The sequence below is a fragment of the Belonocnema kinseyi genome, chromosome 5 (genome assembly GCF_010883055.1).
Source record: "Belonocnema kinseyi isolate 2016_QV_RU_SX_M_011 chromosome 5, B_treatae_v1, whole genome shotgun sequence".
In the NCBI taxonomy this organism is placed as follows: domain Eukaryota; kingdom Metazoa; phylum Arthropoda; class Insecta; order Hymenoptera; family Cynipidae; genus Belonocnema; species Belonocnema kinseyi.
The window spans coordinates 68,184,765-68,199,215 of record NC_046661.1 but is presented as its reverse complement, the minus strand read 5'-3'; the positions used below and the strand labels follow the sequence as shown (position 1 = coordinate 68,199,215).

General features: G+C 35.2%; 1 long non-coding RNA gene across 1 annotated transcript in view; it reads right to left on the bottom strand.

The window, feature by feature from the left end:
• The window catches only part of LOC117173286, a 26,404-nt gene extending 13,744 nt beyond the window's left edge, over nt 1-12,660 (bottom strand). The window contains exons 1-3 of the long non-coding RNA XR_004467153.1: nt 11,702-12,660; nt 3,573-3,762; nt 3,147-3,302 (exon numbers count right to left, since the gene is read on the bottom strand). This is a non-coding gene — a long non-coding RNA (uncharacterized LOC117173286). The remainder of the gene's footprint in view (nt 1-3,146; nt 3,303-3,572; nt 3,763-11,701) is intronic.
• Between the last annotated feature and the right edge of the window lie 1,791 nt (nt 12,661-14,451).

Below are 14,451 nucleotides of genomic sequence, written 5' to 3'. Positions count from 1 at the left end.
AACTATTTTTTTTTTTTTTTGAAAATTCGTCTTTTTGGTGCGAAAACGTATCTCTTTTATTATGAATTTAATCTTTCTTGAGCAAAAATGCAACTGTGGTTGAAAATTAATCTGTTTAGGCTGAGGTTTCAGTAGTTTGATTGGAAATTCGTTTTTTTTTTAAATTAATTCGACTGATTTCAGTATATAATTGAAATCTTTGTTGGTTGAAATATCAACTTTATAGTTTTTGATCAGAATTTAACTTTTTTGGTTAACTGAATACTCAATCCACTAACAAATTCTTGAATTTTAAAGTAAGAAAGACTTATTTTCTACCAAAAAAGATTCATTTTTATCAAAAAATGTAATAGTTGATATTTCAAACAAAAGATGTTTTAATTACAAATTGAACATGACATAAATTTTAAACCAAATAAGATTTTTTACCGAAAAAAGACAAATTTTCAACCAAATTGTTAAATTTTCTACTTTAATGATATCATTTGCAACAAAACAGTTGCATTTTTCTAAAAAAAAGTAATTCATAATTGAAATGATAAATTTTCGAAACAAAATATATATAAACTGGTGTTGGGGTTTTGGCCAGATGAAATAATAATCAAAGGATGGTCTTGTAGTTTTTGTCTACTGGCCGTAGTTTATATTTATTGTGGTGTTATTAAAACATGTTTCGTCCGTCGACGCCAGACTTCATCAGCTTGTAAGATATAAAAAAGCCATCATAAGAAAAGAGATTGGACGTAGATTTAACAGTAGTCATATACATAGATTTATGGAGATTTCTAAGATAATTTGTAATATTTGAAACGCATCGATTCGTAAATTATTGAGTTTTTCATAAGAAGAATGTTATGTGAAACAGTTCTCTCCATGGTCTATGTATATGACTACAGTTTAATCTACGTCCTATCTCTTTTCTTATGCTGGGTTTTTTAATTCTTCCAAACTGATTTAAACAAAATAGTTCAAACATTAATCAAAGCAGATTTTTCAGTTAATAAAATTTTAACCAAAAAATAATTTAAATTGTTTCAATCCTTTTTCAAATTTATGTATTGACTTGAATTAAGATGAGTGCCAATTAAAAATTTACTACCAAACAATTTAATTTGCAAGTAAATCGATAATATTAATCTATAATATTAAATTTTAATGCACACTTACTAATTTTATTTAAAAATTTAATTTACGAGTTATTTAATTACTTACCTCAGCAGTTTGAAAAATTTCAGGTTAGAATTAGAGGTTTCAATAAACTACTTTAATCAACTTTTTTAGAATAAACAATTAAACGGTGATCACAATCTATTCTTGCTTTTTCATGTATTCTGCAATAAATTATAAGTAAAGTGTGCCATTTTATTTTGGTGAACCACATTGGATTTTCTCTGTCCCAGTATTGGCTTCTTTGGTGTCCCATTTAAGGATATGCCTAAAAATTCGTGTTGCACTAATGAGCAATCTGACTAGCTTAAAAACTACCTATTTATATTAATTAATCAAAAAATTAATGATGTATTTTTTGTTTTAATCGATCTAAATCGCCTCTAATTATAACGGCTTTGTACCAAAAATTCCAATTACCTTTTTTAAAATTGTGTTTATGTGGGTTAGCTTTTCCTAACTGTCCCAGTAATGGTCATTTTAACTTATGCACTATGTAATTATAAGAAATAAGAAAACAGACAAATTTTATGATGGTAAAATTTGATTGTACTATGCTAATTTATTTTTAAAATCTCGGTAAAACAGAGATCTGTTTTTGGATCATCCTCATTGCTTAAGAATCATGGAAGTACTTTAGCATGAATATGTAAGTACATATGCCGCCAGACGACTCCACTTCACTGTGTACGGATCTGTGAAGATGTTTCTTTTACTAACTTGGGCAACAATTACTGCAGGCATTGAATTACAACCAGTGATAACCCGCAATTGCATGTAATTTTATTAAAAGTGCTCGCATTTGCTTGGACATTTTGCCAGAGGAGAGGAAAACCTCCTACTATATATTAATTGAAACCAAACAAAAGACCTTGAACCCTAATGAACCCAAGTGGAAAACCTTACATAACGACTTTTTGCGGATCTTCACTTGGGGTGATTGCTAGAGAGATTGATCAGCATCCTGAGTCGGAGCAGTGTTGCGGAACAAACGTGTTATTTACAGAAATAACACGAGAATTCTGGATCAGTATAAAAATTTTCTATCCCCTCCTCACATTATTGCTTTCCCCACCAAGTGAGTCACGCCTACCCCGAAAGGCAAATGGTTTAATTGTGTAATATTAGTAATAAAAGCAAATACACAAACCGGTCGTACGTTGCAGATGGTCACCCACTCGAGCGCTATGGGCGCTCAAAATGAGTTTACATCTGGATTCTTATCAAATCGAGATTATTTACTGTGTATTTCTATAGGAATTTGTACGCGCCGACATTTAAGAAGTTTTTTCTAAAGTAATATAAAAATGTTCACAAATACACAATTAATTATTCTGCACTGTAAGGAGGACCTCATTCGAAGCCGCGTACAAATGCAAGTTATCAGAGTGCCCGGTAATAAGCTTTGGATTCAGAAAAATTAAGAATTTGTATTCCTATGAATTCGCGATTTTTCCTCCGTCTAAAAATCCCCCAACGGGGACAGAAAAGTACCAATCCTATTCCTCTTAATCGGCTTAGTAAACTTTCACGAAAACATTTATTTAACCTATTTTTTATTATTTAATCTTTTTATAACTTATAAATTCGAAAAATATTCAAATTTATATTTATACATATTTTAATAATTTATTTAAACGTCTTAAACTAATTAGAAGGAATTAAATATATTGAAAACACGTTCCGTTTGGGAGAATAGAAAACTGTAGCGCGTTCGCTATGGAAATAGAAGTGAATAAGTTTAGGAGGTATCTTATTCTTATGGTGGCATTTTAGACAGATGAAAAAATCGCGCATTCAAAATAATAGAATAATCTTCACTTTTGCGCTGAAATCTGAAAATAATAATTTTTCTCTATCCTTCACTTCTTATCGGGTATGAATTAATTTAATGGAATTTCATTAAAGTTCATTTACTAATAAAATAATTACATGAAAATTAATTAATTTAATACAAGTGTGATAAAATTTTTGCTTACTCAGTTCATCTTCATCGAAAGAACTCATTTTTTTTGGACATGCAGGACGTTTTTCCAAAATTCTCGGATTTGTAATAATGTTATTATGCATTCACTCATCAGAACTAGATAAGTTTGCACTTTGCTTTTCAGTATTTCTTGCTTGTTCCTCGGTTGCTGTGTAAAAATATTATTCATTATTGTTTATCTCATACATAACTTTAGTTCACTCATGTTTCGAAAAATTTTTTCTCATTAATTTTATTGTTTGAAAGAACAGATATGTGGATGATGTTTGCTGTATAGGATTAAGACACTCACTTTAATGTCATTATACATTAAAGCGGTTTTTTAAAAATTGAATGTAGAAATAACCATATTCGTTACATGTTATGTTCTATATAAGAAATATAAGAATTCATTAACGGTTAAGTTTCTGCTACATACCAAATGGTCCGTGTACATATTTTACTTTGTATTATGACCAATTCGAACCAGGCGATTCTCCTTTATTCAAAAATTTTCGAACAGACATCCCTGCAGGTGGACAATACACATATGTTCGATCTGGTGTTAGGTAAGTGTTAGGAACTGCACTGCACCCATCATCACACGTGATAACAAACCATGCTTGTACCTGGAAGATGTGTCACTTTTATATTCTGCTTTGCAAAAAAATTATTTATGTTTCAAAATTTGACATAAACAAATAATAGGCAAGAAGACATAACTTTATTTTAAACTTCTCTACTTCGTTCAAAAGGTTTCCAGTTTGTTATTAATTTTAAGATTGAAATTTTTTCCCAGAAATATCCATTTTATTCCAAATTTGGAGGTGATTTTTTGTATTAACCCTAGTAGATAATACTTGGTCACCATGACCCTGTCTGCTGTCTAAAGCATAACATATCTTTCCACCGCGCTTAACAATGGAACTTGTGACGTCATGTAAAATCGAAGAAAAGAAGAAAAATGGGTAGGGATGAGGGGACCCCAACTATTGCCCCCTCTTGTGAGATCCAATGGACGGGAGTGGGCGGCAAGCGCGGCTTTGCCGCGTCCGTCGCGCACTTACGATTAATGATCTCCCCGAAGAATTATCAGACTGGAAGAAGTTGTTATGGGTTACCCTTTTGGGCATTGTTACACGATCTATAGAAGGAAAGATGGGAAAAGAAGAAGAAAAGGAAGTGGGGGTATAGGGACGAAAAACAGAAGAAAGTTTCCAGTAGGTCGGAGGTGGCAGGGCGACTTCGACCTGGGTGACTTATTTCATAAGAAAGTCTTGTGGCATCGCGTGTTTGCGAAATGGATAAAAATTATATTTTCCTAGAGAGAGAAATATGTTCAAACAGTGATGATGATGCAGATTCGTAGAATTTAATGGTGGTTTCTTTGATATCCTAGCAAATGTATGGTAGTTGAAACTCTCTGTGAAGGACAGAGTTCTTAGTATCAATTTTAACTGGTCTTTTGACTGAGAAAAGAATTGATTCTGACTTTGCAACGTTTAATTTTATTCTCCATAGTTTAGCCTAAGCCTCAGGGATGTCGTTTACGTAAATAATAAAGAAAACCGGTCCTAGAATGCTGCCTTGGGGCACACCAACTCGGATTTTTTGTTCGATTGGAATTTAAGCTAATGGCTTCGGTTAGCTTAAGCATCATGTGCTGCGTAGAGTGACCTTTTCTAAAATTGTATTATTGCCAATTAAAGATGCTGTTTTCCTCGAGGTGAAAGTTTATGCGAGTGAGTATTATTTTTTCAAAGACTTTTCTCATTGTATTGAGAAGACTAAAAGGCATGTAGCTGGTTGGATGACTTTTGTTTGAAAAACTAAAATGTGAGCTATTTTCCAAGATTTAGGGAAGTAGCTTAGTTGAATACAGGCATTGAAGATAAGACCAAGGAGTTTTAGGCAAGAAATAGGAAGCTTTTTGATGACTAGATTTGTAATTGAATCGGGGCCGGGAGGTTTTTTATTTCTAGCATTTTTTATTTGTTTGGTTAGTTCCTTAAGGGTTATTTTCTTGAATTTGTCAGTGCTTGGAATTTTGAGAAATTCGGAACAATTTTTTCACATTTCGCAATGTGCTGAGGATCGGATGGCTCGTCGTGTGGAGCAAACTTAAATTCATAATTTTCCACTAGGAAATTTATTTTATCGATAGGAGAGAGCGCGAACGTTTGGTCTGGATTTTTGATAGGGTCAATATTAGTTCGCGGCTTTGTTAGGGCTTTAGTCATACGATATATAGAGTTATCGTTGGTTCAAAGTTTACCGACTTCTTTATTTCAATTTTTGCATCTGTGCTCTTGAACTTTAATTGCTATATTTTATTATTGATGTAGGTTTTTTGACCAAGGAAATTAATTAATAGTTTAAGATGTTAATTTTGTTTTTCTCCTTGGCCATAATCAATATTATTGAAATATTGATTAATTTTTAAGATTGTGAAAAAAACGCTCTCTAGCTCCGCTGGCATAAGAGCCCAGGTCCTTTAGATTTCCGGTCTGATGCTCTACCAACTGAGCAACGGATAGATGAGAACACTTTTCTCACAACCTCCTTACAAGCAGAATGTCAACGTAATTCTTTATACTTGTAAGATTTTTCTTACAAGTATAAATATACAATATACAAGTACAAGTATATTTCTTGTTCTCGTCTCTCCGTAGCTCAGTTGGCAGAGCATCAGACCGGCAATCTGAAGGACCTGGACTCATATCCCAGTGAATCTAGAGAGCGTTTTTTTCACAATCTTACAAATTAATCAATATTTTAATAATATTGATTATGACCATCTAGACAAACAAAATTAACATTTTAAACTATTAATTAATTTCCCTGGTCAAAAAACCTACATCAATAATAAAATATGAATTTCATGTTTAGAAAGAACAACCTTACAAGTATAAGAAATGACGTTGACATTCTGCTTGTACGGAGATTGTGAGGAAAGTGTTCTCGTTTCTCCGCAGCTCAGTTGGTAGAGCATCAGATCAGCAATCTGAAGGACCTGGGTTCATATCCCAGCTGAGCTAGAGAGCGTTTTTCTCACAATCTTAAAAATTAATCAATATTTTAATAATATTGATTATGACCAAGTAGACAAACAAAATTAACATCTTAAACTATTATTTAATTTCTATAATTATCCGAAGGTGGTTAATGACGTTTTTAAGAATACAGCTTTAAGTTTTTTGGTGCGTTCGGCAGAGTTTATTGCAAGTGTGGACAAGGTCTTCAATCTCGGGTCTGAGAAGTGGATCGTATTTGTTAATGTTGGTCTGAGAGACTGAAGTTTGAATGGCAGTTTTTATGCTTTTCATTGTTATTGAAGGTTCAAAATTTACAAGTGTTTGTCGGGTCAAGTTGAATATTTGCCAATTAGCTTTTACAAAATTATAGCCAGGCGTAACCGAAGCTTTTTTACAGTTTGTAAAAAGTCTTAGAAGAACTGGCCGATGATTTGAGTCTAATTCGTTAATGGTGCAAGTGTCATAAGTATAGAAGTTATTTTTGGTAATTGAAAAGTCAATAAGGTCAGATTTATGTTTGGTGTTGTGAGGGTAAAAAGTATGCGAATCTGGTGCTGAAACTTAGAGATTCTTATCATTGATAAATTCAAATAATTGTTTTCCAATTTTGTTAGTTGTTCTGCTATTCCAAGCTAAGTGTTTGGCATTTAGGTCCCCTGCAGCTATTACCGAGGGTGCAAGTTTGAATATTCTTCTGTAGTCATTTTTTGTAAATTCGCGAGAGGGAGTTTGATAGATCGAGACTATTGCATATGGTTTCCCGTGAATTTTGATTTGTTTAGCAGTACCTTCGAGGGCTTCAAGTTTCGGAATTATTAGTTCGTGGTGATCAATATGTTCTTGAATTAGAATCGCGGTACCTCTATTAGTTTCATTTCTGTACTAATTAATGTCTTTCTTTAAGGATACCAGGAGCATTCAAAAAATTATTTTTAGTGTGTTGCTATTGAAGTTGGCCATTTTCTATATCAAGAGAAAGTATATTACTTATAATCTCGGGAGTTGAATTTATATCTTTCGTAATGCTGATTTTCCCCCCATTTTAGCGGTGGTTAAGATTGTTGCTCTTTTTAAGAGGTTTACTAGATTTATTTTAATATCTTGAGTAGGTAAACTTTTATTGGGAGTGATTACTGGAGTGTTTTTGTTTTATGGGATGGGAAATGTCGCGGAGGTTGGTGCTTTAGCTCGATTATGAGTGGGTTTTTATATTTTGGATGACTGTTCAGTGTGAGTTTTGATTGTGTTCATTTTTTATTTAGAGGCGAGGGCTGTGCTGTAAAGCGGTAATTTTTGCGATATTGGGGCATTTACTACTAGGGTGTTTACATGTGTCGGATTTTGTTTTTGTTCAATCTGTACATCTGGTTTAAAGGGAGTAGTTTCTTTTTGTGAATTTAGAATTTTTGATTATTATTCCATTTTTAGAGGTTTTTTTAAAGGCAGAACAGACCCTGCAATTCGCGGTGTGGTCTTCAGCGCAGTTAGTGAAGTAGCCGGCGATTCACGATCTTTTGCGCATTCGTGACTCAGATGTGCGCCTCCGCGCTTCACACAACGCGGAATGGAATGGCACATATCAGAAATATGATGGAATCTTTGACACTTGTAGCACGGCGTAGTTATAATTGAGTTAACATTTACGGTTGTCGTCAATATTACACACGGGAACTGAATAAACATCTGGGCCGATGTTAAATACTATGGGTGAGTATTGAGGGTATCTTGAGCACGAAAGAAAAAGTCAATCCAGCCATCGATAGACCAAGATTACAATTAAGAGCTCGATGTAAAAATGTGTGATCACAAACTGGATCATGGAACATTCATGCAATGTTACTCTTGCCTCAGTCCGATGTGCAACGATCATCGCTTGTACCACCGTACAAATTGCTCGGGAACAGACTAGTTCCTCTTATGCAGTTAGATAATATAAACAGTTATATTGGAATACTTTCAAATTTGACCCAATAGAATGCTCTAAACCTTATAATTTTCAATACTCTCTAATGAATAATTGTTTTGGTCTACGAAAATGCTTTGACTTTCATTGAAAAAAGTGCCCTTCTTCAGTATGCAAAATAAATATATTTTTTTAATACTTTATTCATGGAACTGATTTTTATGCTACAATATCATTTTGCAAAGTAAAATTATAAATTGTTAGCTTAAACTTTCAAAGATATAAAAACTAATGATTTTTTAGAAAAATGCGTTGAACAAAATAACCAATTTTCACCGATTTTTTAAAAATACAAATAATAAATCTATCAACTTCCTATAATCGGAACATATTTTTCTATCTCTTAAATTCATGTAAGAATTTTCCAGAATTTTGAGACATATACTTTTTAAATGGCATCTACTCAAAAGTAGAGAGGGATCACCGTTACCCAGTATCATCTACTAGATCAAACGAAGAGGTGTGACCTGCTAAGGTTAAGAACTTTAATTTTTACTTTCGCTGAAATATTAATAGAAACTATATTTAACATATTTCTTTAAATTTGTTTAACATCTAAAGCAACAGTTTATTGATATCAAATAAAAATACAAGAATTTAATAACCGTTTATTCAACAATGTCCTATTGTCAAAAAATGTTTACGCTTCTTATATAATAAACAGTAAGTATGTGAAAAAAATCAAATTTATACCCGATGAATAGGAACATATTTTGATAGTAGCTACCGCAATTGCCCTACCTTCCTCTTCTCTTGTAGGCGGATGAAAGCAGTCGCCGTAAATAATATCAGTAAATTAATTTTGTATTCTAATAACTTTGGATGATACACGTAACTTGTTTTACGAATAGAATATTATGTTACAATAGAGAAGGGGTTTTTCAAAATTGAACATCTCTACTTCTGGTCAAAATTCGTTTTTTCGCTGATTCTGGCTGAGATTCATGGTTTGTTGAAGTTGACCGAACCTCATCTTTCAAAAGTGGTTATTTCCCATTGAAATAGTTGATCGAAAACGTGTGTTCTCTTCAAAACTCAACATCTCCACGCCCGAAAATTTATTAGCGTAAGCACATTTGTCTGCACCAAAAGTGAAAATTCCCACGCGTTGCTGCTTGGCCGATGGCATATGTATTTTTCAAAAGTGACCATCTCCACACTTCTCTGATCTTCGTTGTCTTATTGATTTTTGTTCCCCAGTTCCTCAACAGGTGGCAGCATGCCCCTGAACAGTCGCGTGCATTCATTTCTTCTCTACTCAATAGATCGCGCGACAATGTTATGGGCCACGCGGTTCAGCGTTATAGCACGCGCGTTGCTGTGAAACCTACGAATAGGAAACCTGTGTGGTTGCCATGTGATCTTGTTTTCGTGCTTTTCTTGTTCTGAGCGAGATTTTCGAGCGTTTTAATGTCTTGGGCAGTTGTGTGGATGAATTTGTGAATTTCTGTGGGATGATGGACGGCTTGGTGAGGGAATTAAACTCTGATGGACGAAAGAGGGCATCAGATGCAGCAGCATCGCGTAAGCAGAAGGAGAAGGATGATAAGTATGCCGATACTGATAATAACTTTCATTTTCTGAAACAGAAACCGCGGCTCTGTAAGCATGACTTGAAGAACCTGGCGTGTCAAAAGGTGAGCCTGCAAGATATTTGTCACAACCGTAAGTTCTTCTATCAGGCTATAGGAAAGGAAAAGCAAGACCTTGTTCTTACCCGTCTTATTTCTGCCTTCCCAACAAAGAGAATACGTCGTGAAGGAGGGAAAGGAGGGCCAAGTAAGCCAAAACAAGTGACCATCAAATATTTTTTGCTTCGATCCTCCAAAAAGGTTGCTACCCCCGTTTGCAAAAAATTTTTCTGCTTCGCTCCAAGTATTTTCATTGCACGAGCTGTGCGATTGGGTAAACTCGTTGGTGAGGGTACAGTTCTCAGGGAAAAGAGGGGAGGAGACAGGAAGGCCGTAAAATTTGCTGAAAAACGGCAATACGTTCGGGACTTTCTTGGGAGTCTCAAGTGCCCTGAATCACATTATGGACGGGGCAAAAGTAAGCGTGTATATTTGCCACCTAATTTTACCATGAGAAAGCTGTACCGATTGTACCCCTCCCACGCTCCTACTGAAATGCACGTCAGCCTTACTTTTTTTCATCGCATTTTCCTCAGAGACTTCAACATAGGATTCTCATCTCCAGCATGTGATGTGTGCGCAACTTGCACCAGGTTGAAGAACGAGATTTCTTCTGCGAGTCAGAAGCAGAAATCCAAACTCATCGGAGATTTACGATTGCACAAGACTCGTGCTAAACAATTTTACATACTAATGAAAGAAGCCGACGCGAATGAAAACGCGGTTTCTTTTGTATTTGACCTGCAGCAAGTGCAGCCTTTGCCTAAAACACCGATTGGTGAGGCATTTTATCGGCGACAAATTTCGTTTTATGCTTTTTGTTGCGTTTCATACTCATCGAAAGATCCCAAGTTTTTTACCTGGAATGAAGTGGAAGGAAAGATGGCATAGTTTTCTCTCAGCAGATAGAGCGTTTAGGAGGGTCGGGAAACGGCTGAAAAATTACCTGTCATCACTAACTCCCAACAGTACAATGAGATATACAAAGAATTCGGCTCAGTCCGTCATCTAGTCAACGATTGGACACTCTACAACTTGAAGGATCTTATGGATTTTTATCAGAAAATCGGAGGCATCAGAGACGTAAAAAGGGTTGTGATCAAGAAGTTTACTTCTCGTTCAGGGACCGTGTATACGAAGGTTCGTTGCCTTTTGAACTACAGGTTTGACTCCACAACCGAACAATTTCGGAGAATCGTCAAAAAAGGAAGGAAAGAAGAAGATTTGCCGCCTCTCGTAGAGCTACCAAAACGAAACGCTCTCACCAGGGAGAAGAAGAGAGACGTTCTGCAATTTCTTGAGCGACATTTCGGCGCTAGTTGGCGCAAAAATCAAGATTTAAGGTGGTTCTTAGGCCCGTGTGAAGGAATTGAAGATGCCCCCGATGAGGACCTCCCATCAGCAGAAGATCAGGAAGATTGTGAATGCCTGGATGAAGACCCAATGCCTACCCATCTCTAACTACCCATACTTTTCTTAAAATGTGTTACTAAGAATTCAATTATATTATTCCAGTTTCCTTTTTTCAAAAATAAAATTTATATCCTTCTATTTTTAATTTTTTATAGCTTTACGATTCTCCCAAGTTTTTTTGTTTTTATCAAAACTCTACATCTCCTTGTGTCTTTTGCAAAATCCAACATTTCTCAAACACTTTTCCCTGCAACTAGGTTAGGTTCAATGATGTAACGACGTAATTAAGGGAGCAAACTAAAGGAGGGGGAACGAATTTATTGGTTGGTCGAATTGATCTTAAAAGTTTACTTGGCACGCTGTACATGTTTTTTGGCCCTGCTGAAAAATTTTTGGAAGTGGATATGTTCAGTTTTGAAAAACCCCTCCTCAATAGGTCTTCATGTTATCATGATGCATGCAAATAACATTGCTATAAAAAACATAGAAAATAGAAATTAAAGAATTCAATTGATTTCATACTAACATTTATCTGATCGTTTCATGTAGAAGAAGTTTCATCCAGTGACTTCATGTTGTTAGCTATATTATTCCCATTTTTATTAATTGTGAAGTTAAGTTTCTTTCTATTGGAAAATACACTGCTTTCTTTTGTACTTCATGTGCTGGAAACAGTTCAGTGCTAGAAAATTCTGTCGCAACACGGAAACTTAATTTTTGAGAGTTGCCAGGATAATGAGGAAATGAGCTTAAGCCAGAAAACTTCTTCCCAATTAACATAGGGTTTCCTCGTTTACGAGCTATATATTCTTCAGAGATGATTTTACCATCTTTTAAGTAGCAAAAGTTGTAGATTAACATCAATATTAAGTTCAACGGAACTTTTAGCTGTTTCAACTATCTTACGAAATAATTGTGGCAACGCGTCCTTAGGTCTGTGAATCATTTTTTTCAAAGTCTGCATGAAGTTTTCAAACGGATAAGCTGCGTTTGTATCCAAAGGCCCATGCTTCAAAAGTTCCTGGCCCAAATGTTGAAGAAAATGAACAGTGAATACGACACTTTTTTCTCCGTATAAGATTTTGAAAGAGTCGACATACCATTTCAGTAAATCTACAGCACACTTATTATTTTCAACATACTGTGTAGGATGACATGATATCCAATGGGAACTGACTCACCATTTTTAATCAATTTGTTCAAAAGGTGATTCCCTTGTATGGCGTTCTTTGTTCATCCTTAACGCAAAAGACTCGTCAGTTCTCAACTGACTTTCTGCGCACAAAAAACACATTCTGTGGTCTACGTAATCTCCTTCATCGATGCATCTAGGACAAGCAAAGTAGGCATTGTGAGACTTAGTGCATGACACCATGCTTCTCGCAGGGGTATGACAAATTACCAAATTAATGGAAACTGTGTATTGTTTCTCATTATAAGTGAAACGTTTTTCCTTCAAGTTTTTATATTCTAGAATGAAAGAATTTAAGAAGTCATCTATTGAAGCAGGTTTCTCATATCCGTGATAAGCACCAATTACAAAAACTATTAGAAATCCTTTCATTTTTCCTAAAATGGGCCATAATTGGCTTTTGGAACTCTTACAAAGTGGCAATCCGTCGAAATTTATATCAATCAGAATATGCGACGAAATTACGTGCTAAGGCATTTTTTAAAATAAATTAAAAAGAGCTCATTCTAAACCGTAGTACAAGTATGTACCCGAGCCGCATGGAGTAACATTGGATGTAGTTCTCGGAGTGCCTAAGAGTGTTCTTGAATCTTTTGGTAATTCTTCGTGTCCTGCCTCACGAAAAATGAGAAGAATGTCGTTAATGGAAGTTCTGTTTTTATAATTTCTTAAAGCCCACATAGCAATTTTATCCCAAAAAGTTAATGCTTGCGGCTGAATTTCTTCTTCATCCTGATTATCGGAATACGCAGTCCTTTTATCCCAAAATTCTGCTTCATCTTGCTCATAACAGATTTCTATACCAGCTGCTTCTACGTTTGATCCTCTGTTGGCCTCTGCGCTTGCTCCTGTGAGATTATATGTTATTACTTCTGGTTTGACCTCTGCGAGTTCTTCTCGATACATTTTCATATAATAAAAATTTTTGCTTGTATTATCTTCTTTAGTAGAATTGACGGCGTCAACCTTGCACGTATCTTTATTCAAAAAAGAAGCATGAGTATTGTCATGATACAATTTTGTATATCAGTTAAGTTCTCCTGGAGATATACATAGATAGAACTGGGTAAGAATTGACAGTTTACGGGCCCAGTCATTCTGGACAGGATAAGATCGGAAGATAAATGAATAAAAAAAATAGCGTGCGTCGAGACTTTCGAGTATGCCGACCGCGTAATAACCGAGTTAATACCAGACGAAATATCAGTGAGACATGTGGAAGAGTTGAACGGATTAAATTTTTTCACGTGGAATTTTGAAGTGAAAGTTCTATTCAGAGCATCGAAAGAAGCAAAACTAATAGACTCTGCATGGGTCTTCAAGGTGCTTCGTAGATCTTCGGACGAGAAATGTCGCTTCAAGGCACCCTTGTGCGCCAGAGGTTTTTCGCAAGAGCCTGGCGTTGACTATAACGAGACATTCAATCGCACCGTCCACTATGATTCGCTTGGGCGTTTCTCGCGAAAACGGCACAAGATTACGAGCTCGTGCAGTTCGATTTGTGTACTGCGTTCTTGTACGGGGACATACAATTGAAGATCTTCATGAAGACTCCGGGGTTTCTAAACCAGTGATCCCCAGATTTGAAACGAGGTACACTCCAATACTATCACAGGTCTATGTCCGTGTGAATATAGTAGGAGATGATGTACATTACTGGGTTGCCCGCGCAACCCATTTCTCCACTTCTGAATTTGAAAACTCGAAGGTGCATGCTTGCCGGTCGTAACACTTCGGCGGTTCTATTTATATCTCTATCTGCTTTGAAATAAAATCAAGAGATTGGGATTTTAATATTTCTAGATTTCGATGCTGGCGATTCTCATAATTTGAATACTTCTCGCGCCTCTTATGTATTTTTCGACGCTGAATCCGAATTTGCAATAAAAAAGTAGGGTCCAGCTACTTTTTTATGGGGTTTTGCTCGAAAAACCTCATTTTTTACTGTTTTGTCATGGTTTTTTTTTTAAATAAAAAAAATTAAGGAAAATTTTATTTTTTTGACTTCAGAATCGAATTCTACGGGAAAAAATACATCGAAAACCATGTTTTGATTTTTTTTTACAAAAATTTCAACCCACCAT